Here is a 23,076-nt window from a genome sequence, read left to right on the forward strand (position 1 = left end):
CATGAAAGTGTAATTTTGCAGAGCCAAGTAGACAAGACAGTATGTCTCCAAATGTAAAATAGTTTGCATTTTACCAAACCTTTGATTTGGCCTTTTCTTTTAAACCAGACTTATATGAGAGAGGTAAAAAAAAAAGTTGGGGTCTTAAGATTATGCAATAATAAGACAACAGAATTCACTAATTGGGCCCAAAACAAGGATCAGTTTCGACAATGAAAAGTCTATGCGTTACTAGTATTTAATCTTTCTAATAAGTTAGGTTCTTTCATGAATCCTCAAATTACAACCCCCTGAAGAATAACTAAAACATGACATTTCCTGTTAGTCATTTGGTAGAATCTACAAAAGAAAGATCCAGCAAACACAGACCAAGGTCCCAATTTGAACTGTTTACTATTCAGAATATTAAAAAGATGACCAAACTTCATCTTTTTCATTATTATCTTGATCTACCTACTTTCACCCATTAGAACTACCAAAACAAAAAAGGCACATCTCACCCTTGATCTTTGCCCTGGATTTAATGCAATGATGTCCCCAAAGGCCAAGTGGATTTTTTCTTTTGCTCTTTAATTCCAGTCTACTGTAAGGATCAGAGAGTCAGATTCAACAGTAGGTCTGACCCCAAGAAGTAAAAATCTATGGTTTTACCCTCATCATTCTATTTAGGTTCCAACCTAATCTTTTTAGGATGAGATGACCATGATGGGGCCTCCCTACTCAGAACCATCCCGGCCAGGGGCCATCAAATGAGGACAGGAGCTTATATTTCTCACCCATAGTACTCCACAGCAGCAGGCTCTTATGGGATTCTTAACTTCATTTTCTAGACTCCTGAGGAGAATATTGACCAATTCATTGGTAATTCTTTAAGAAATCTCTATTTTAAGGATTATATCTATTTGTAGACAGAATTGATAAATACCCTTAACTGGAGAAATATTTCACAGATATTTCAACTGTAGTTTACTGACTGTCTCACTGTTACCAAGTGATTACTATATGCCATCTCATTTAAATTCATATGAAATTAAATTTACATGGAATGTTTGAAGAAGAAAAGCTGAAACAAGGCAAGTCACAATTATGGGGGGAAAGTCTATATTCTACAAACACGTGGAGCTTTCTCCCACAGCTTCCCCATCTAAAAAGTGGAGGCAACAGTACATTCTTCATAAGGTTTTGTGAAGCCCGAAGAGGAAAATGTATGCAGAATCCCTAGGACCATGAACAATACCTGGTGGACACTGAAAAAATGGCAGTCAACTTCCCTTTCTTGCCCAGTCCAGCTCCCCACTTTGAGCATGGTGGTACTCATGTCCTCAAAGATGGACACTTTCACCCTCACCAATAAGCCAGTGGAAGTCATTCAATGAAGACTGGAAATCAGGAAGACGTGTGGAGAAGCAGAACAAGCTAGCCCAGCAGTCCTTCCAGGGTAAAGGTTGCTGGGCAATGCAGTGCAGGTGTCTCTAAGGACAGCAAAACCACTTTACTGCCGGCAGCTAAGAACAGAGTTCCCCTAAGAAGCAGCACGAGAGTGAGGGAATATTTTAATATTTTAACCATTTTCTTCCCGTCCCTTCTAGCATTTCTACAGTGATTCAACTGAGGAACCAGGTTTTATTTAGAAAGATGCCTCAATCATGTACTCACTATAGTACTCTCAATCTGGGTACAACATTAAAACACATTCTAATATTACTCATGCCTACAGTTCTATTAGCTTTTATTCTTTTCTACTGATCTCTTTCTTGTTACAAAAAAAAAAAAGTAAAAGAGAAAAAAATCTGAGGGCAACTAAGGCAGGGTTTTAATGATGAAGTAAAAAAAACCTGACTTACTACTAAGCCCAGAACACCTTCCACCCAACAAAATAAGGTATGAATCAGGTTCTTCTTGGTATGCATTCTTACTAAATACAAACTAAATAGATCTGAGATAAAAAATGATCAGATCTAAGACTGTGTCCAGTTTACTGCATCTAACTTATGGACAGAAATCACAACTGAGGAACAGAGAATCTGAAGATAAAAGCCACAGATTACTGCGGAATCTGGAACAAGCACCCCGAAATGATAGGCAAAAATTTGACTATTTTCTCCATACATACATGAATTTGAGACAAAACACAGTTCACTGAGAAAAAGGAATGATCCCCAACCAGGCTATAAAACCCATTACTTCGAAAACATCAAGCTGAAAATGAGAAAACAAGAGTAGCAGGTTGGGACCTGGGCTTACATCTCAGCAGGGCGTGTCCCAGGACAAGCTTGACTGGTCACTTTCCCACCACGGACCACATCCAGAAGGGTCCTAGAACTGAACCCCGGCCCCTTCCATCTTTTTTCTTTTTTTTAAGATTTTATTTATTTGACAGAGAGAGACAAAGCGAGAGAGGGAACACAAGCAGGGGGAGTGGGAGAGGAGAAGCAGGCCTCCCGCGGAGCAGGGAGCCCGATGCGGGGCCCCTGGGATCATGCCCTGAGCCGAAGGCAGGTGCTTAACAACTGAGCCACCCAGGCGCCCCTGGGCCCCTTCCATCTTATATCCACCACAGTCACGTCTTGCTGCCAGCACAGTGAGAAGACAGAGTGTGTGTGTGTATGTGGCCAGGAGGGAAGAGGGAATGATAAGAGCAAACAGCTAGGGAAAAGGCCAGAAGCTGAAAAAATCTGGGAAACCATTTGGTCAAATCTCCTTGTTTCATAAATGAGAAATTGAAAGCCACGCATGCACACGTATGAGTGTGTTTGTGTGTGTGTGTAGCTGAAAAGTGACAGGAAGGTGAAACCTGCTTACAGTCAGGCCACTGAAGATCCTTCCCATAGCTTGGCCAGAAAACTACCATCCTGGATGCTCACACAAGTCATTTAATCTTCAGGCTTCAATGTCCTCATCAATAAAATGACATTTGTGAAGTGGTATTTTACCTGCCTCTTAGGGTTGTTACAAGAATAAAATGAGGGGCATCTGGGTGGTTCAGTTGGTTTCGGCTCAGGCTCTGATCTCAGGGTCGTAAGATCGAGCCCTGTGTTGGGCTCCACACTCAGAAGTGGAGTCTGCTTAAGATTCTCTCTTTCTAATACAAATGTAGGGATCCGAAGGGGTACGTGCACCCCAATGTTTAAAGCAGCAATGTCCACAATAGCCAAACTGTGGAAAGAGCCAAGATGTCCATCGACAGATGACTGGATAAAGAAGATGTGGTATATATACACAATGGAATATTATGCGGCCATCAAAAGGAATGAGATCTTGCCATTTGCAACGACGTGCATGGAACTGGAGGGTGTTATGCTGAGTGAAATAAGTCAATCAGAGAAAGACATATATCATATGACCTCACTGATATGAGGAATTCTTAATCTCAGGAAACAAACTGAGTGTTGCTGGAATGGTGGGGGGTGGGAGGGATGGGGTGGCTGGGTGACAGACATTGGGTAGGGTATGTGCTATGGTGAGCACTGTGAATTGTGCAAGACTGTTGAATCACAGATCTGTACTTCTGAAACAAATAATGCAACATATGTTAAGAAAAAAGAAAAAGAAGAAGATAGCAGAAGGGGAAGAATGAAGGAGAGTTAAGTCAGACAGGGAGACAAACCATGAGAGACGATGGACTCTGAAAAACAAACTGAGGGTTCTAGAGGGGAGGAGGGTAGGGGGACGGGTTAGCCTGGTGATGGGTATTAAAGAGGGCACGTTCTGCATGGAGCACTGGGTGTTATGCACAAACAATGAATCATGGAACACTACATCAAAAACTAATGATGTAATATATGGTGATTAACATAACAATATAAAAATTAAAAAAAAAAGATTCTCTCTTTCCCTCTCTCTCTGCCCCTCCCCTGCTCATGCACTCACTCTCTCTCTAAAATAAATAAATAAAAGAATAAAAAATAATAAAATGAAAAGAAATATAAAAATGAGTAATTTTTAGTAATGTCTTTGGAACCAAGATATTTCAGCATAGAAGACAAGTACAAATAAAAAAAAAGATAAAGAAATCTGGGCTAATCTATGTGAATTAGAAATATCATTATGAATTCGGAATATTTGTTTCTAAAAAATTATTTTATGTATGCTTTTCACTTCTACTGTGGCTATAGTGGATTAGAGAACACATCAGGGATCAAACAAACTCTCTCGTCTTAAAAGATCTAAAAAATAGGCAAAATATGACTAATGGTTTTCAGGTACCAAACAGCATGCAGTGCAGGAGAGGGATGCCCGAGAGGACAGAAACAGATGAGGTAAGTCTACAACTGCCTCTGGTTACTGCTTGAAAAGAGTCTCCAGGCACAAGTAGAGGGAGGAGAAACACAAACCGCATGTGGCAGTCACCCTAAGATGAGGAAACAGAGTTGAGAATTCAGGGAGGTGCAGGTGACCAAGATACCCAGGACAAAAAATCAGAGAGGAGTTTCCTCCCGAGTCTACAGCTGAGTACTGGTCAGCCCATGCATGCCAAGAAAATACCCAAGGCCAAGGAAAAGAACCACTAGAAAAGAACAGAAGGAGCAATTCCCACTCTTCAACCAGGTTTGGGGACAGTTCGTGTTTTCTACAACCAGCATGGAGAAACCTTGCGCTATGTGGCCACTGCTCTGAGTACTGGAAGAGCAGAGCCTTGGTAGTGCAACACAACCAGCCCACAGGTAAAGGCTGTGCTGGTCCTGCCTAAGCAAGATCAAATGCAAACATGGAAAGAATAAAAGTTTCCTCATAATTTAACTGCATCCCAGAACAAGATTCAAACTCCCAACAAAATAAAATGTACAATGTCTGACATCCACTTCAAGATTACCAGGCATCCAAAGAAGGATGAAAATATCACCTAAAGTCATGAGAAAAATGAATCAATAGAAAAAGACCTAGAAATGAAAAAGATCAGGCAATAAAACATGTCTCAGGTAACTAAAGGATTCAAATCATACAAAGTATATTCTTTGACTACAATGGAATTAAACTAAAAATCAGTAACAGACATTTTAAAAATCCCAAAACATTTGAAACTGAGCAACATACCTCTTACCAGCCCGAGGACCATTCAAAAATCAGTGTAATCTACCACATTAAGATGGAAAAAAAAATATGATCATCTCTACAGATGCAGAAAAGGCATTTGATAAAATCTGATATCCATGCCTGATTAAAAAATATACTGTCAGCAAATTAGAAATATCTTCATCCTTATAGCATACAAGATACACCTACAGATAATATCATACCAAATTGTCAAATTTTTTTTTCAAATTGTCAAATATTAAGTGTGCTTCCCAATACTGGAAACAAGGCAAGGACATCAGCTCTCATCACTTCTATTCCACATTTTGATGGTGGTTCTAGCTAGTGTAATAAGGCAAAAAAAAAAGAAATAAAAAGTTTACTAATTGGAAAGGATGACATAGAAAATAACATGTTATTAGAAAAGAACATGATCATCTACATAGAAAATCTTAAGGCATTTACAAAAGAGTTACCAGAACAATGAATGAGTTTAGGTGGTGTCAGGACTCAATTTCTGTCAATATATAGAAATCTATTGTATTGTTGTATACTATAACCAGCAAACTAAAACTGGGTTCTGATGTAATATGCATTTCTTCCCACAGATTCTCCGTGAAACAGCTTGAAAACCAGTGCCCCAGGTAAACTCTTACACAAGTGTACCAAGAAATAGGTACAAGAATGTTCACAGGCAAGGAAAGGAAAATGAAGAGATAAATTATGATATATTCAAACATAAGGTACAACAAAGAAAATGAATGCATGCAAATTTGCACACATACCACAAACAAAATGTTGAGCAAATAAAAAAAGAATCTTTGGAGAAATATACACAAGATGATGCTTTAGAGAAAATTCAAAATCCTGCAAAACTAAATGAATTAGGTTTTTAAAATACACATGTATATATGGTAAAACCATAGGAAAAAACTGGAAATAAAACACACTAATTTCAGAATATTTTTATATCCAAGCTAGGACTGGAGTGTTAAGACTTTTTGGGGGAAGTATGGATATGTGGCCAATAGCCAGAGAACCTTTTTTTTGCAATTCATTGGACAGTGATACACAGGAGGGTTTATTACTGTTTCTCTTCATACTCTTCACAAGTGTTGCGACTATTCTTTTATGTATTCAATATTTAATTCAAACAATGAAAATCAGCTAGACAGATAGATCTACACGTACATATACATGGGGCGTATTCATAATGACAAAAAAAACCTCTTTTACATAACTTATTACAGGGTAACATATACCTTCATATATATTATTCCAGTGGATCAAAAGTGTTAGCATGCAGCAAAGTCACCTGGAGGGATTGTTAAAACACAGAGTGCTGGGCCTTACATCTAGCGTTTCTGATTCAGCAGGTCAGGCTTGAGAATTTGCATTTGCACATGTTCCCTAGGCAGCACTGAGGCTGCTGGTTCAGGCCAACACTTCAGGACCTCCCCACTCCCTTTTTTCTCACTCTCTAAAATAAATAAATAAATCCTTTTTTAAAAAGATACAATTAGTTGGAGTCAATTCAATGCAAAGATAGGGAAAGTCTTTCGATCTCGTTTCTTCCTGCAGTCTGAAGAAAGGTGAATATATTATTTCTCTGATTTAATTTTAGAAAAGAAAAATCTAAATTTTGGACTGTATTTCACTATAATCATTTTACATTTTAAAAAATTTGCCCAAGTTCCACTTTCTTTTCACATACATTTGAACATGCCAGAAGTAGAGTAGATAAGTTTTTCCAATTCAACATGCCTTTCAAGTATCCCCAAAGCATTAAAATTTTAGGCATGAATAATCATAAAAAAATATTGTTCATAAAATATAACAATCTAACTTCCCTTACAACACAATCTAAATGTTAATAGCAAAATAACATTTTTTTCCAACCAGAAATCTAGGCTTCTTTGTTTTTTGGCATTTAAAAATAGAAATCACTCTAAAGCTAGTGGAAAAATATATTTCCTGGTCTTCCGTATTAGCATGTTATATTTTATTTCAATATAATGCACTAGGCAGTAAGCAGTGACCTATGGTATTTGCATCTGCTCCAATGTAAAGTGTTACAATTCCAACTTTTGCTTCTATGCTGTGAACCACAAAGAGAGGACAAAATCATGTACCATCAAAAGGCAACACATTTTATGATGAGCGGCACATACGACCTTCTCACGCCCACTTCACTCCCCACTCACATCCCCACCCTCCTGCCCTGCCTCATTAGGCATTTTTTATGATATCAGAGCATAGTATAGGTAAGGAGAAAAAAACAAAGATCAGTCTATTTCAGTTAGATGACTGGAGACTTTATTCATAGAGTCATGAATGACATGACACCTGCAGAGTCATCTTAGACCTACTGCTCCCCATTTCCACTCTTGGCTGTGTTCATCTTTGTTCATCATCTAGAACTCAGGTTACTATGCTTAGGTCTTTGCTGATTGCTCTGCTCTCAGTCTTTCCTCAGGTATGAAACATGACCAAAAATGACAACTACATCACAGGGCTGTTGTGGAGATTAAGTTAAGACAACACTTACCATGGGAAGAACTAGCTGTTACTGGCATTACAACCCTATTCTGCATAATCATGCCACTCTAGCACTTTTCTGACAATACACCCAAAAATCTTCCCGTGGTTCTCTATTTTCTACTGATGCCATATGTTTTAAGAATTTTCAAAGCTCATCCCTTCCTGAGTCTTCTTTGGTAACCCCCTTTGCTCAAATAGCCCTCTCTACTTTCTTCCATTTGACTACATCCTAGCCATAAAGTAAACTTACAAAAGCTCAACTACACACTAACTGGGATTACCCCAGCCTTTGATGGTTTTACCACTTGAGGGATTACAATGCTCCATCTATTCCACACTTCAGAGTTTGCTGTGTGAATTGACCTGCCCAGGTCCCTCCTGGGGCTCTGTGCAAAGGAGGCTCACATCAGGCATGACCCCATGTGCCCATGGCTTTCTTGACACCTGTCTTCTTGAAGAGGTGACAATAGAGGCCCTATGTAGATTTGTCTCGACTTATCTAAATTACAACAGCTTCTTCCCCTCACTGAATCTCCTCGAAAGGGAACTAAGAATGTTCCTGATAGTGTCCTTTAGTCAAGTGCTATCTGTACACTACTGTAGACAGTCTCTGTTTTTCTTTTTTTTTTTTCTCCTTACCCACACTATGCTGTGATACTGTTAAAAAAAAAAAAAAGTTCCTCTGGGGTAGGAGGACGGGTTAGGGATGTACGTGTAGAGTGACATGTACATGAATATGTGATATGAGAAAAGGGGCCAAGGGTGCATAGCTCCCTTAACAAATAGGGCTGATTCCAGGTTTTCTCTATCTTGATAGTTCTTTCAAGAAAGGACCTTTCAAGAAATTTCAGAAAGAGTAAAGTTGGTTGCCTAAGCTGAGAGCCATTTTCCCCCTTCAATTCTCTGTCATTTAATAGAAAGTTCAACAATATTGTTTTTGTTACACACATTTGAATCTCATGTTTCTCATCTTATGCTTTCTTTTTCCTGTAAAATATTCTTGTTTGTTTTGTTTTGTTTACCTCTTGCTCTGTGGATTCTGGTTTCCCTTTTCCCCTCCTGGCAATATAAGGTAATTCTCTGTATAGAGAGGCTTTATTTGTATTTCTCAAAAATTGGAAACAACCCAAATGTCCTTCAATAAGAGAATAAGTAAACAAAGTGTGGTACATCCATACACTGGAATTCTACTCAGCAATTAAAAGGAACAACCAGTGACACAATATGAATGAATCCCAAGTGCATTATATTAAGTGAAAGAAGCTAGACTCAACAGAGGATATTTACACTGTCTGATTCCATTTACACAGCATTCTGGAAAAGACTAAACTATAGAGAAGTAAGACAGGCCAGTACTGGCTAAAGCGATGGAAGGGAGCTGACCAGAAAGGAGCACAGGAAAAAGTTGGGGGGTGATAGAAGTAGTTCACATTTTTACGGCGGTGGCAGTTGGCACAAATGAATGAGTTTGTCAAAATTCACAGACCTATGTGCTAAAAAAAGATGAATTTTACTCTATGTAAATTATACCTTGCTTTTTAAAAATTTTAATTAAAAAGCACAAAAAGTTTATTCTACTCATGATTGCTTTGCCACTTTGAAAAAACTCTTGAATTTCTCTTATTATCAGTATCTTTAATCAGACATTAATCAACTGATGTAAGAAAAACACTTTTACATCCTCAGATCCACACCCCTTCTTAGTTTTTCTTCTCATCATCTGGCAGCTTTATTACATAACTTTAGAGTTAATTGATTATTTTTATATTTTTTACCTGCTTTTACAAAAATAACTGCTCCATGTTCTTTTGTACCTGTACTTAAACTAATTAGTTCTATGTAGTCTTAAGTCTAATTGATTTCTGATTTACTACTAACCTTTTTATAGCATTACTTCCTCATTTTTGCATTATTCAGGATGATCTTTAGGTTGCCTAGAATAAATCTTAAATTTCTACTCTTGTTCGAATGCTTCTATCTGCCACTCACCCCCCCAAATTCATATGTTGAAATCCTAACCCCCAAAGGTGATAGTATTGGCAGGCAGAGCCTCTGGAAGTGATTAGGTCATGAGGGTGGAGCCCTCATGAAGAGGATTAGTATCTTGTAAATGAGATCCCACAGAGCTCCCTAGCCAGTTCCACCATATGAGGACACAACAAGAAGTCTGACCAGGAAGACGGCCCTCACCTGACCATGCTGGTACTCTAATCTCAGACTTCCAGCCTCCAAAACTGTGAGCAGTAAATTTCTGCTGTTTATAAGCTACCCAGTGTGTGGTATTCTGTTACAGCAGCCCAAATGGACTAGGACAATCAGTCTCCTAGGAATTCATCTAATTTGAGCATGTATGTAGAACTCTTTCTTGGCTCTTGCATCTGTGAGTTATCGTAGCCTTCAAGGTCAACTGAGTTTAGAATTCTTGAGTCAAAAAACCTTTTGTTCAAAAGATTCAAGTACAAAAAGAATACCCAAGTAAACAGAAACATATCAAGTTCCTGTAAGAAAAGATAATAATATTAGTTCTCAACAAAGATCTCAATGCTCTAAATACAAGGTATACTAAATTAAATTCCAATTAAAACTCCAATGGAGTCTTAAAGATTTTAATACATAAATTATAATGAAATTTATCTAGAAGAATAAATGTCTTAAAATTAAAAATATTTTGAAAATGAAGAATTAACAAAAGGATACTTACCCCCAACACGTTTTTTAAAAAAGCTACAATGATGAAACCAAGGTGGTTATTTAGAATAGATAGATCAGTTAGCAGAATTTGTGAAATCCAGAAATAGACTCAAATATAGGAAAGCGGTAAATGATAAAATTGGCGATTTAAGTAAGATAGGGTAGAAATAATTTATTTAATATGTGTTGCCAAAATAATCACCTTCCTGGGTAGAGAAAAAAATGTTTGATGTGCCCTCGTACCATATATGAAACAAATTTTAGATGGATTAGGGATTTAATAAAATAAAAATCATAAAAGTACTAAAAGAAAAATACAGGGCAATATATTTATAACTCTGGAAAAAAAGAAAGCCTTTCTTAGTTGATGGCCAGGTCAGATAGCAAAAAAGACTGCAGATTTGGTCAGAAAAAAATTTAAGCTCCCATAGAACAAAAAGCCATAATGACATGAAAAATCAATCACAAACGGAAAAAAATTACAACATGCTGGTATGATCGTATCAATAAATGCAGGAAAAGCATTTGATAAAATCCAGTAACCATTTGTGATACTGAGATTTATAGTAAGAAATATATATATATATTTAGTCTTCATCTTCTTCATGACACAGAGCTCCTAAAACTTTGGAATTTCCTGGGTGATAAGAGTATTAGGAGCATCTTTCGTTCTATTACCGGTTGTTGACTTTGATTTCTGACACAGTGCTCCTGAAACCCTCGTAATTTTGTGGGACTGATGTGCCATTTGTTCTAGGGAGGTAACTCTGGGGGGGCTCCTGGATAAGGGCTGGTCACTGGAAAGACCAAGTCATGATCAGAAGCTTGGAAATTCCAGCCCCAAACCCCCCATTCTCTTGAGAAGGGAGAAAGGCTAAAAATGGAGTTAATCATAGATCAAGGCTACTTGATAAATCCTCCATAAAATCCCCCAAAGTACAGAGTTTGGAGAACTTCCAGGTTGGTGAACATGTGAACACACCCCTCCCCACATACCTTGCTTTATGCATCTCTTCCATGTAGCTGTTCCTGAGTTATATCCTTTTATAATAAATTGGTAACGCAATAAGTAACATGTTTCACTGAGTTCTTTGAGCCACTCTAACAAATTAAACCCAAAGAAGAGGTCATGGGAACCTCTAATTTATATCCAGTCAGTCAGTAGGACAGGTAACAACCCAGACTTGCAATTGGCATTCTAAGTTTGGAGGGGGTCACTGGAATCTCTGATTTGTAGCAGGACCATAAGAAACACAAGTAACACAAGTCCTACAAGTCTTGTAGGACTGAACCCTTCACCTATAGAATCTGACACTATCTTCAGGCAGATAGTGTCAGAACTGAGTTGAAGTTAGAACTAGAAATAGAAGAACTAAATAAACGGAGAGATATTCCATGTTTGTGGATAGAAACTCAGTATTATCAAGTTGTCAGGTCAACTTGATTCACCTACAGTCAATGCAATCCCAGTCAAAATCCCAGCAAGTTATTTAGTGTATATTGACAAACTGATTCTACAGATGATATGGAGAGGCAAAAGACCCAGAACAGCCAAAACAATATTGAAGGAAAAGAACACAGTTGCAAGACTAATACTACCCAGCTTCAAGACTTACTATAAAACTATAGTCATCAAGACAGTGTGGTATTAACAAAATATTAAATAGATGGACAGAACAAAGCCTAGAAACAGACATACACAAATATATCTTTGTCAAAATATATCTTTATCTCTGACAAAGGTACAAAGGCAATACAATGAAGCAAAGACAGTCTTTTTAACAAATGGTGATAGACCTGAACAGCCACATGCAAAAAAAAAGAATTTAGACACAGACCTCATAGTCTTCACAAAATTAATTCAAAATGGATCTTAGACTTCAGTGTAAAATGCAAAACTATAAAACACCTAGAGGATAATGTAGGAAGAAATCTAGATGACCATGGGTTTGGTCATAACTTTTTACATACAACACCAAATGCACAATCCGTGAAAGAAATAACTGATAAGCTGGACTTCATTAAAATTAAAACTTCCGCACTGCAAAAGATGCTCTCAAGAGAATGAGAAGATAAGCCACAAACTGGGAGAAACTATTGGCAAAAGACATATTTGATAAAAGACTTTTATTTCAAATATACAAAGAACTCAAAACTCAACAATAAGAAAAATAAACAACCCAATTAAAAAAGGGGTCAAAGATTTTTACAGACATCTCACCAAAAACAGATACACATGTGTAACTGACAAATGAGCATATGAAAAGATACTCATCATATGTCATTAGGGAATTACAAACTAAAACAACAATGAGATGCCACTACAGACCTATTAGAATAACCAGAATCCAAAAATGACAATACCAAATGTTGGTGAGAATGTGGAACAATAGGAACTTTCTCCCATAGGAACTTCCTGATGGGAATGCAAAATGGTACAGCCAGTTTGGAAGAGAGTTTAGCAATTTGTTTAAAAATTAAAAATACTTGGGGCGTCTGGGTGGCTCAGTCGTTAAGCATCCACCTTCAGCTCAGGTCATAAACCCAGGGTCCTGGGATCGAGCCCCACATTGGGCTCCCTGCTCGGTGGGGAGTCTGCTTCTCCCTCTCCCACTCCCCCTGCTTGTGTTCCTGCTCTCGCTATCTCTCTGTCAAATAAATAAAATATTTAATAAATAAATAAAAATAAAATTAAAAATACTCTTATCCTATGATCTAGCAGTTGCACTCTTTGGTATTTATTCAAATGAATTGAAAACTTATGTCCACACAAAAACATGTACAGGGATGTTTACAGAAACTTTATTCATAATTGCCAAAACTTGGAAGCAAACGAGGATGTCCTTTAGTAGGTGAATAGATGAATAAACTGGAATGTTCAGACAATAGAGACAAATGAGCTATCAAGCCACAGAAAGCCATGGAAGGACCCCAAATGCATATCACTAAGTGAAAGAAGCCAATCTGAAAAAGTTACATACTGTATGATTCCAACTATGTGACATTCTAGAAAAGGCAAAACTATGAGGACTGTAAAAAGAGCAGTCGTTGCCAGGGGTTGGAGGGTGGGGTTGGGGGTAGGAGTTGTGGAGAGATTAATAGGTAGAGCACAGAGTATTTTTAGATGATTTTTATTTGGAAATTTTGAAAATGAAACTATTTTGTATAATACTGTAATGACAGATACAGGTCATACATTTGTCTAAGCCTGTAGAATGTACAAGAGCGAACCCTGTTAACTATGGACTTGGGGAAATTATGATGTGTCAATGTACATTCATCAATTGTAACAAATGTACCACCATGCCAGAGGGATGTTGATATTAGGGGAGTATATGCATGTGTGGGCAAGGGATAGAGGAGAAATCTTTGTACTTTCCTTTCAATTTTGCTGAGAACCTAAAAATACTCTTTTATAAAGAGTCTTTTAAAAACTTACAACATATACATGGCAAAGACAGAAAACTGTATGCCATAAAACAATAATGATGAAAAATGAAGATTTTTACTCAAGAGAAAAATAAGCAAAGAACACGGAGCAATTACAAAATAAAAGTGTCCAATAAATGCATAATATCTCCATCAAAAATAGTAAAATGAAAAAAGCAGCAATCCATTTTTTTCCTATCAGATTAGGAAATATTTTAAAATACGGCAATACTCAAGGTTGGAAGAACGTGGGAGACTGGTACTCTCAAACACTGTGAGAATACCAAGGAGTCATTTTCCTGGAGGCCATTTAGGAAATATGCAGTACATTTAAAAAGACCTTTTTACTGAAGTAAAATAGACACACAATCACAGGTATACAGTTTGATTAATTATTAAAAAATGAACCTGTATATGTAACCAGCACCCAGGTGAAGAAATAGAACATTAGGAGTAAGTACTCCAGAAGCTCGCTTCATGACCCTTCCCAGTTTCCTTCTCAAATATAACCACTCTCCTGACACTATAGGTTCCCCGAGTCTGTGGTTGAACAGTACATAGAACCTGAATGATACATTATATATATGCAATTCATTCATGCTCTTGCTTTTACTAGTAGTTTGCTCATATTCAATGCTACATGGTATTCCATTTTGTGAATCTACAATTTATCCATCCATGCTGGATGGACATGTGGGTTGTTTACAATTTGGGGTACTTCGGCTATATGCTTCTATAAAATAAACACCCTCACACATGTCTTTCAGTATGTGTAGATACTCAGTTCTATAGGATATTTACAAAGGAATGAAATTGCTGAATCACATGGTATATGTATGTTCAATTTTAGTAAAAAATATCACCAAACAGCTTTTAATAGTCGTTGTATCAAATTACACACCCAACCCAACAGTAAGAGTTCCATGTTGCTCCACATCCTAACCAACACTTGGTTCTAGAAAAGAAAGACTAAAAAAATCAATGATCAAATCATCCATATCACAAAGCTTTAAAAAAAAAAAGCAAATTAAATTCAAAGGAAATAGAAGGAAGAGAATAATAGAAAGAAGAGCAGAAATTAAATAATACAAAAAACATGCAATTAAAAGGACCAACAAAACCAAAAGTTGTTAGATATTAAAAACTAGTGTCAACAAAACTTAGATGAAATGCAGAAATTCTTTTGAAAAATACAACTTAATAAAATTGACACAGGAAGAGTTAGAAAAACTGAGAAGTACTATTAAAGAAACTGAATCATTAATACTTTTTCCCAAACCAAACTCAAAGCACACATGGCTTCCCTGGTGAGTTCTACATAACCTTTAAGGAGAATTACCAATCTTACAGAAAGAAAACAAAATTCACAACTCTTTTTATGCATGAATATTAGAAATGCACATCAATTCTGACATAGCACTTACAGGAATTTAGTCTATGATGTATTTATTTAAATGCACAAAGGTACATGTACAGAAATAATCACTGTGGTATTGTTCATTGTTAATGACTAAATTCTGTCCCCTCCCCAATTCATATGTTTAAGTCCTAACTCCCAGAATCTCAGAATTTAACCATATTTGGAGATAAGCCTTTACAGAAGTGCTAAGTTAAAATGAGGTCTTTAGAGTGGGCTCTAATCCGTTATGACTAGAATTCTTACAAGAAGGGAAAATATGGACAGACATGTACAGGGGGGAAATGGTGTAAAGACACAGGGAGAAGCAGGCCATCTACAAGCCAAGGCCAGGAACACAGTGTTCCCTCACAGTCCTCCAAAGGAACCAACCCTGCTGACACCGTGATCTCAAACTAGGCTCCAGAACTGTGAGACAATACATTTCTGGTGTTTAAGCCACCCAGTTCTTTGGTACTTTGTTGTGACCATCCTAGCAAACTAATACATTCATAAAAGCGAAAGGGCAAGAATACATCATTTGATTTTTTTTTAATTTTATTTTTAAGTAATCTCCATATCCAACATGGGGCTCGAACTCAAAACCCCAAGATCAAGAGTCACACAGTCTACCAACTGAGTCAGTCAGGCACCCCAATCAATATATCTACCAGAAAAAAATTGTTAAAATAAATTAGAGTACACCCATACTGTGAAATACTACAGAGTCTGTATGAAAAGTGAAGTATGTATATGCATGGGTATTGAACTAGAGGTTTTTTTTTTTTTTAAGATTTTATTTATTTGAGAGAGAGAACATGTGCACAAGCAGGGGGCAGGGCAGAGGGAGAGGGAGAAGCAGACTACCCACTGAGCAGGGAGCTGGACTCGGGGCTCGATCCCAGGACCCGGATATTATGACCTGAGCCGAAGGCAGACGCTTAACTGACTGAGCCACCCAGGCGCCCTGTATTAAAGTTGTTAATAAAATGTCCATAATTTTTCCTTAAAAGAGTATACTGTAATATCTATCATCTATCTATCTATCTACCTATCATTCCCATTTTTGTTAAGTAATTCAATGTGTGTTTCAAAAGCACAGAAAATATCTGCAAGTTCACACAATAAATTGTTAACGTGTTCAAGAGATAAGAGAAGGCATTATCTAGCGCTTTATGGTTTGGTTGAAAATGATGAGGATATATTCTTTCCTTAATCATAAGGAACAAATGGAGGTATACAAACACACATACACCAGATTATATGTAATAAACAGATCAGAATCACAACTGGACTTTTAAAAAAACTAACTGAACAAAATGGTTTAAAAGTTTATAAGAATGAAAAGATATCTGAGAACTGATAACATTTTGAAAAGGGATTTTTCTTTTGACCCATTAAAACTATCTATAAAGTTTCTATATACTCAAAGCAGTTTAGCACTGATACAAAAATAAAAAAATAAATGGCATCAAATGGTTTAGGAAAATGTACAAATAAATATGATAACATCATTTTAATGTAGTAAGGAAAAATGATCTAATAAACAGTGCTGGCTATTCATCTGAAAGAAACAAAATGTGATGCCCTATCTTACTCCATGTACAAATAAAGGTAAAGGGCTAGTACACTTTAAAAACATACTCAACTTCACATCTACAAGTCTGAAAAATAATAGCAAACCGTTATCCACCAGCAGATTACAATATCTAGTACTAACCGGTCAGTAGGTTGACAACTCATAAAGTACTGGTATGAATGTGAATTATTAAAATTTTTTAGAAAATAATCTGACAATATTCTTGACCTAGCAATTATTTTTGGAATTCAGCAGAAATAAGAGCATCAGTGTATAAGGAAATTCAAATACAGGTGTTTATTGCAGCATTGTTTGTAGTGGTAACCAAACTGGAAACAACCAGAAGGTTCAGAAAAAGGAAACATTAAATAAATCATCAGACACATACCCTATGAATAATTAGTCATTTTTGAAAGACATGTGAATCACATCTACATTCACTGACCTGGACATTTGCCCATCATATGCTGTTAAATGGATTTAAAAGGAAGAAAAAAGAAAGCAAGCTGTTGAGTAATATGTGTAATATGATCCCCCCTACTTTTTTTTTTTTTTTTAAACAAACAGGAAGCAAAAATTAGCCTATCCACACATCTGGCTTGTCTGAGCACTGAAATAGGTGTTGATGACACAGCTACCTTCTTTTCTTATTTTACTTTTTTAAAAAAATATTTAACTGTGGGAAAATACACATAACATTAAATTTACCATTTTAATTATTTTAAGTATACAGTTTAGTACTGTTAAATATCTTCACGTTGCTATGCAACCAACTCCCAGAATTTTTTCAACTTGCAAAACTGAAACTCTTTATTCATTAAACAATAACTCCCCATTTCCCCTTACCTGCTAGCCCCTGGTAACCACTACTGTACTTTCTGTTTCTATGATTTTTTTTTAAAGATGTATTTATTTATTTTAGAGAGAGAGAGACCATGAGCCGGAGGCACAGAATGGAGGGAAAGAGAATCTCAAGCAGAATTTGTGCCAAGCCTAGAGCCCCATATGGGGCTCAATTCCACGACCCTGAGATCACGACCCCAGCCAAAACCAAGAGTTAGGCACTCAATGGACTGCATCAACCAGGCACCCCTTTGTTTCTATGAATTTGACTACTCTAGGTACCTCATATACAGGTAATCCCACAGCATTTGTCTTTTTGTGACTGGCTTACTTCATTCAGCATAATGTCCTTAAGTTTATCCATGTTGTAGTATATGTCAGAATTTCACTCTTTTTTTAAAGCTGAATAATATTCGTTGTATGTATATACCACAATTTTATTTATCCATTCATCCATCGATGGACATCTGGTTTCTTCTCATTTCTTGGCTACTGTGCATAATGCTGCTATGAACACGGATATACAAATATCTCCTAGAGACCCTGCTTTTTTTTTTTTAAGATTTACTTATTTGAGAATGAGAGACAGAGAAAGTACATGGGGGCAGGGGGACAGAAGGAGAGAGAAAATCTCAAGCAGATTTGTGCTAAGCGGGGAGCCCCAAGAGGGCCTTGATCTCTTAACCCTGAGATCATGACCTGAGCTGACATTAAGAATTGGATGCTTAACTGAGGCACCCAGGTGCCCCTAGAGACCCTGCTTTTAATTCTTTGGGGTCTTCCCCAAAAGTGGAATTGCTGGATCATAGGGGTAATTCTCTTTGTAATTTTAGAGGAACCACCATACTGTTTTTCATAGTGGCTGCACCATTTTACATTCCCACAACAGGGTACAAGCGTTCTAATTGCTCCATATCCCTACCAATCTTGTTGTTTTTTTTTATATAGTAGCTATCTTAATGGGTATAAGGTGATATGTCATTTTGTTTTGATTTGCATTTCTCTAAATGATCAGTGATGTTGAACATCTTTTCGTGGGCTTGTTGGCCATTTGTACATCTTTGGAGAAATATCTATTCAAATCCTTTGTGGATTTTTTAAATTGGATGACTTGGGATTTTTTCACTGTTAAGTTGTAGGACTATCTGAGAAGGGTGCCAGGGGGTCCCAGGGCAGGGGTGGAGGCTAACGAAGCCAGTAACTTTTTCTTTATTCATCTCTGTATTATTTAGTTTGTTATGAAACAGACAGATGCCTTTCAGATTATTTTTATATTTAATGAATTATAGGAAAGTAAGATGAATCTGTGTCCCATTGCCAAGAGGGACCTCCTGCCAACCCCTACAAGTTCTTGCCCATCTCACTGTTTTAAATTAGTTTCCCACTCCTAGTGAAGATAGATTTATTCTCAGTTCATTTCTACCTTTTCCAACTGCAAGGGAATGAGATTCAGAGTGACTCACTTGTTCTTTTTCTTATGGATATAAAATATACCAATAATATTTATCATAGGGTAAAAAAGATACATTTGTTAATATATAGATATTATAAAAAATAAGAACTCAAGAATATTATATAAATGTAGGAAGCTTAAAAATGCTTAAGATAAAAATGCCTCATTCATTCATTCAACATATCAAGTACAACTTGGTCTTGTCCTAGTTGCTGGAGACAGAGCAGGAAACAAAACAGAAAAAGTTAGAAAGTGATAAGTGCTATAAAAAGTAATGCTGGGTAAGCAAGGGTGGGGTAATATTCAGATAGGACAATCAGGGAAACTTTCCCTTATGATGAGTCTCAGCTGTAACAGACTACAAATGTCCACACTTCACCCACAAGGTACAGGGTCTCACTACTTAAGAGAAATTTAATTTTGTTTAAAGATTTTTGAGAGATCTAAATAATCATCTCCCAAAATGGACCTAAATCTATCTTAATATGTAAGTATGCATTTTAAGATTTTTTTAAAAAGAAGTTACTTGTCATGGAAGGAATATTGGTGTCTCTCCCCAAATTCATATACTGAAGCCCTAATCCTCAATATGATGGTATTTGGAGATGGGGTTCTGAGAGGTAATCAGGTTTAGATGAGGTCACGCGGCTGGGGCTGCCACGATGGGATTTCTATCCTTATAAGAGGAGGAAGAACCAGACCTCTCGCTCCTCCCTTAGCCACTAAGGACACAAAAGGAGGCCATCTGCAAATCAGGAAGAGGGCCCTGACCAGAATCCAACCATGCTGGTACCCTGATCTCAGACTTTCCAACTTCCAGAACTGTGACAAACAAATGCCTACTGTTTAATCCACCCAGTCTATGGTGTTTTGTTAGAACAGCCCAAGCAGACTAAGACATTACTTCTCTTGACAATAGCAATCCATTCTTACCACTGTCATTTCACTTTTTATGCTTCATTAAAAGTCCTTCGCTTACTCACTTTTTTTTTTGGATCATAAAACATTTCAGCACATGTACACTGTTTGGAGGATGAAGACCCAGCGTGCATATTCCAAATCTCGACCCATGGGTAAACCACTGAGCCCACCAGGGATAGAAGAATTAGCTTACTCAGTTCCAGAGCTTTCAATAGAAACGATCAGTTGACCAGATCAAAGGCCCCAGAGCAGGCAGGAGTCCAGGTGAGCTATACTCTCTGTGGATGAGGTTACACAGCATATCGTTTGCTGGGCAGGTAGTTGTCAGTGGCACCAAGGGTGGAAGACATTTTTGGCAAATTTCCTCCAACACTCCATCCTTCCTGCAGATGGGGAGTCTTCTTATAGTAAAGGAAATACTGATGTCCCTCGGCCTTGATGCTGACTGGGCTCTGTGCTTGCTACAAATAAGCGAGAGCATTGTGGGTTTCACCAGGAGCCTCTGCTGAAAGGTAGGGACAAGTGAAACAACAAGAGATGAGAGAGAAAGGCATGAATTCTAATGATCTCTATCTCAGTGTGGTAATGTGGCAATAATTACGATTCCTGGTCTTCATCCTATCTGATTAGAGGGGGGAAAAGCGAATTGACAGAGATCTTCTTACTTATTCTCAGGGAACTCCTGTGAAACAGCTAGGGGGAGGGCATATCACTCTTTTAGTTGTATTTGAGAAGATAAAGGAGTGTCTGAGTCAGGGGGAGATTCAGGCCACCTGTCTCCTAAGAGTTCTCATATCCACCCACCCAGAAGTGAACCTGATGTGACCCACTGAATTATATTTCCATTTATTTTAAAGAAGGGGCTTGGGAAGTATTCATAAGTGATAAGGTAGGGGTCCTCATGGGTAAGGTCTGCCTTTCAGATCGCTTTTGAAATAATATCAGGATTATTAAAAGAAAGAAAAATCTACAACCACCCTAGAAACCAAATAAAAGCACTATCCCGTGCCAGGGCCTTTGAGAGAGTCTTCCTACACTGCAAGGTAGACTCAAGTAGCATGAAGCAAGCAAGAACATCAACTCAATTTTCCCTGAGAGAAAATAGTGTCCCCCCCACCCAAACAGCAAAGACCCTAACAAAAGCCAGCATTCCTTGCTAAGTTGGAGCAATGAGGGCATTTCTTCACTCCCAAATGGCCTAGAGACAAGTTCAGGTAAACAGGAACACAGAGTAGCCCTGGGAATGGTGAGCTGATAGGATCATCCCAACTCTGCAGCCAGGTGGGTCTGGATAGGAATCCCAGCTCCACCACCTACTAGTTACTAAACTTCTCTAAGCCTCCAGTTTCTCCTCTACCAAAATGCCTAATAACTGTGACTTTTGCACAGGATTGCTGTGAGGATTCAATGAAATGGGAATGTAAAATGCTTAGAATAGTCCCTGCAAGTGCTCACCTAGAGATGATGATGGTGATGGTGATCGTCAATGATGATGATGACAGCCATTAGTGGTGGCACTGGGATTTAAGATTTGGCAAAATGCAGCTAAAGCTTTTGAAAAGCTTCACTTACTTTATGTATTCTTTTTTTTTTTAATGTACAATAGATGACTTTATGGTTTTCCTTAATATTGACAGCAATAGAAAACAAACTTGAACTATATCACATTTAGATGACTGAAATAGTTAAGAAATACAAATACACATTTATAAGGCTTTATAGCATAATTACTTTTAAAAATCAATGTCAAAGTTGTGTACCGGCTAGAACAATTAACAGAAAAAGAACATCACAATATCAACCATGTGACACAGTAACACTGCAGAAAATAAATAACCTATAGGATTCTCTACTATACCTTGACTATATAGACTAACCTAAAAATCAAACTAATGTAACATCCTTAAACCTAGAAAATGCTTTGCAATGAGTATGCTTCACTTTAAAATGTGAATATCCTAAATTATTATTTACATCACACCTTATCCCAAAGGCCCTGTCTACACATAAAATAGTGAGAGGTGAAATACTGTTTTTAATTATAGTCAACCCAAGCACATTGCTTCTTACCCTTTGATCCAGTAATTTCACTTACTAGAAATATTCTTTTGGAAATACAGAGCAATAGACGAGAATTTAAATATAAAATGTAGTTGCATTTGGAAAAATTGCAAACAAAATAAATACCTAGCTACAGTGTAGATTTTGAAAAATAACATGTAGAAATAAAGCAATATAGATAGATTGACAATGATTATAGAGAGACTGGAGAAGTAGGTTGTCAAGATGGGGAAATTTGAGAGGCCGGATAAATGAATGACATTCCACCCCCATACACTTCCAGATAGCAATCCCTTCTCCACCCAAAAGGAGACAACAGGTTTCTCCTCTATAAAAATGGAATGACAGGGACACCAGGCAAGGGAGAGGGGCTAGGGTGAAACAGGACAAAGAGGGTTACATATCAAGTTGTGCTGATGACCCCAGCCCTCTTCTCCCACTGAGGTCCAAGAGCAAAATCTTTTCTGGGAAAATCTAAACTGCCCTGCCCAGAGAAATATCTACAGATGAAGACATGTGAAGGTCTTCCAAAAGAAAGGGAAAGAAAAGAAAAAAGAAAAGAAAAGAAAAGAGAAAAGAAAAGAAAAAAGAAAAAAAGGAAAGGAAAGGAAAGGAAAGGAAAAGAAAAGAAAAGAAAAGAAAGAAAAAGGAAAGAGCCAGTTCAGAGTTTCTCATTTGCATATATGAATAAGTGGTCAAAGATCAGAAAACATTTGGGGAAGATTCTCCAAAATGAAGAGTCCTACACTGAAATGAAAAGAGACAAAAATTAGAGCAGAAGTAAAGAAAAAAGAATCTAGCAGACAGAAAAGTGGTGCAAGTATCAGAAGTACAGTCTTCTAACACAAAGAAATGGAAAGACATTCCATGCTCATGGATTGGAAGAACAAATATTGTTAAAGTGTCTATACTACCCCGGGCGCCTGGGTGGCTCAGTCAGTTAGGCGTCTGCCTTCAGGTCAGGGCTCAGGTCATGATCCCGGAGTCCCAGGATCGAGTCCCACATTGAACTTCTCGCTCAGTGGGGAGTCTGCTTCTCCCTCTGCCCCTCACCCCACTCTCGAACTAGTTCTCACTCTCTCTCTCTCTAATAAATAAATAAAATCTTTTCAAAAAATGTCTATACTACCCAAAGCAATCTACAGATTT

At 37.4% G+C, this 23,076-nt stretch overlaps 1 protein-coding gene across 7 annotated transcripts in view; it reads right to left on the reverse strand.

Moving 5' to 3' along the window:
• DOCK5 (dedicator of cytokinesis 5) overlaps positions 1-23,076 on the reverse strand; it is a 200,346-nt gene that overhangs the window by 150,379 nt on the left and 26,891 nt on the right. Inside the window, exon 1 of one of the 7 annotated variants that reach the window (XM_073892591.1) lies at positions 20,060-20,079. The exons of the other annotated variants lie outside the window; for them this stretch is intronic. The gene's annotated coding sequence lies outside the window, so the exon portion shown is untranslated. Of the gene's footprint in view, positions 1-20,059; positions 20,080-23,076 lie in introns of those variants that run through there. 7 annotated transcript variants of the gene reach the window in all.

The sequence above is a fragment of the Callorhinus ursinus genome, unplaced genomic scaffold (assembly GCF_003265705.2).
Source record: "Callorhinus ursinus isolate GAN/ISIS: 27379988/994484 unplaced genomic scaffold, GSC_fseal_2.0 scaffold4, whole genome shotgun sequence".
NCBI lineage: Eukaryota > Metazoa > Chordata > Mammalia > Carnivora > Otariidae > Callorhinus > Callorhinus ursinus.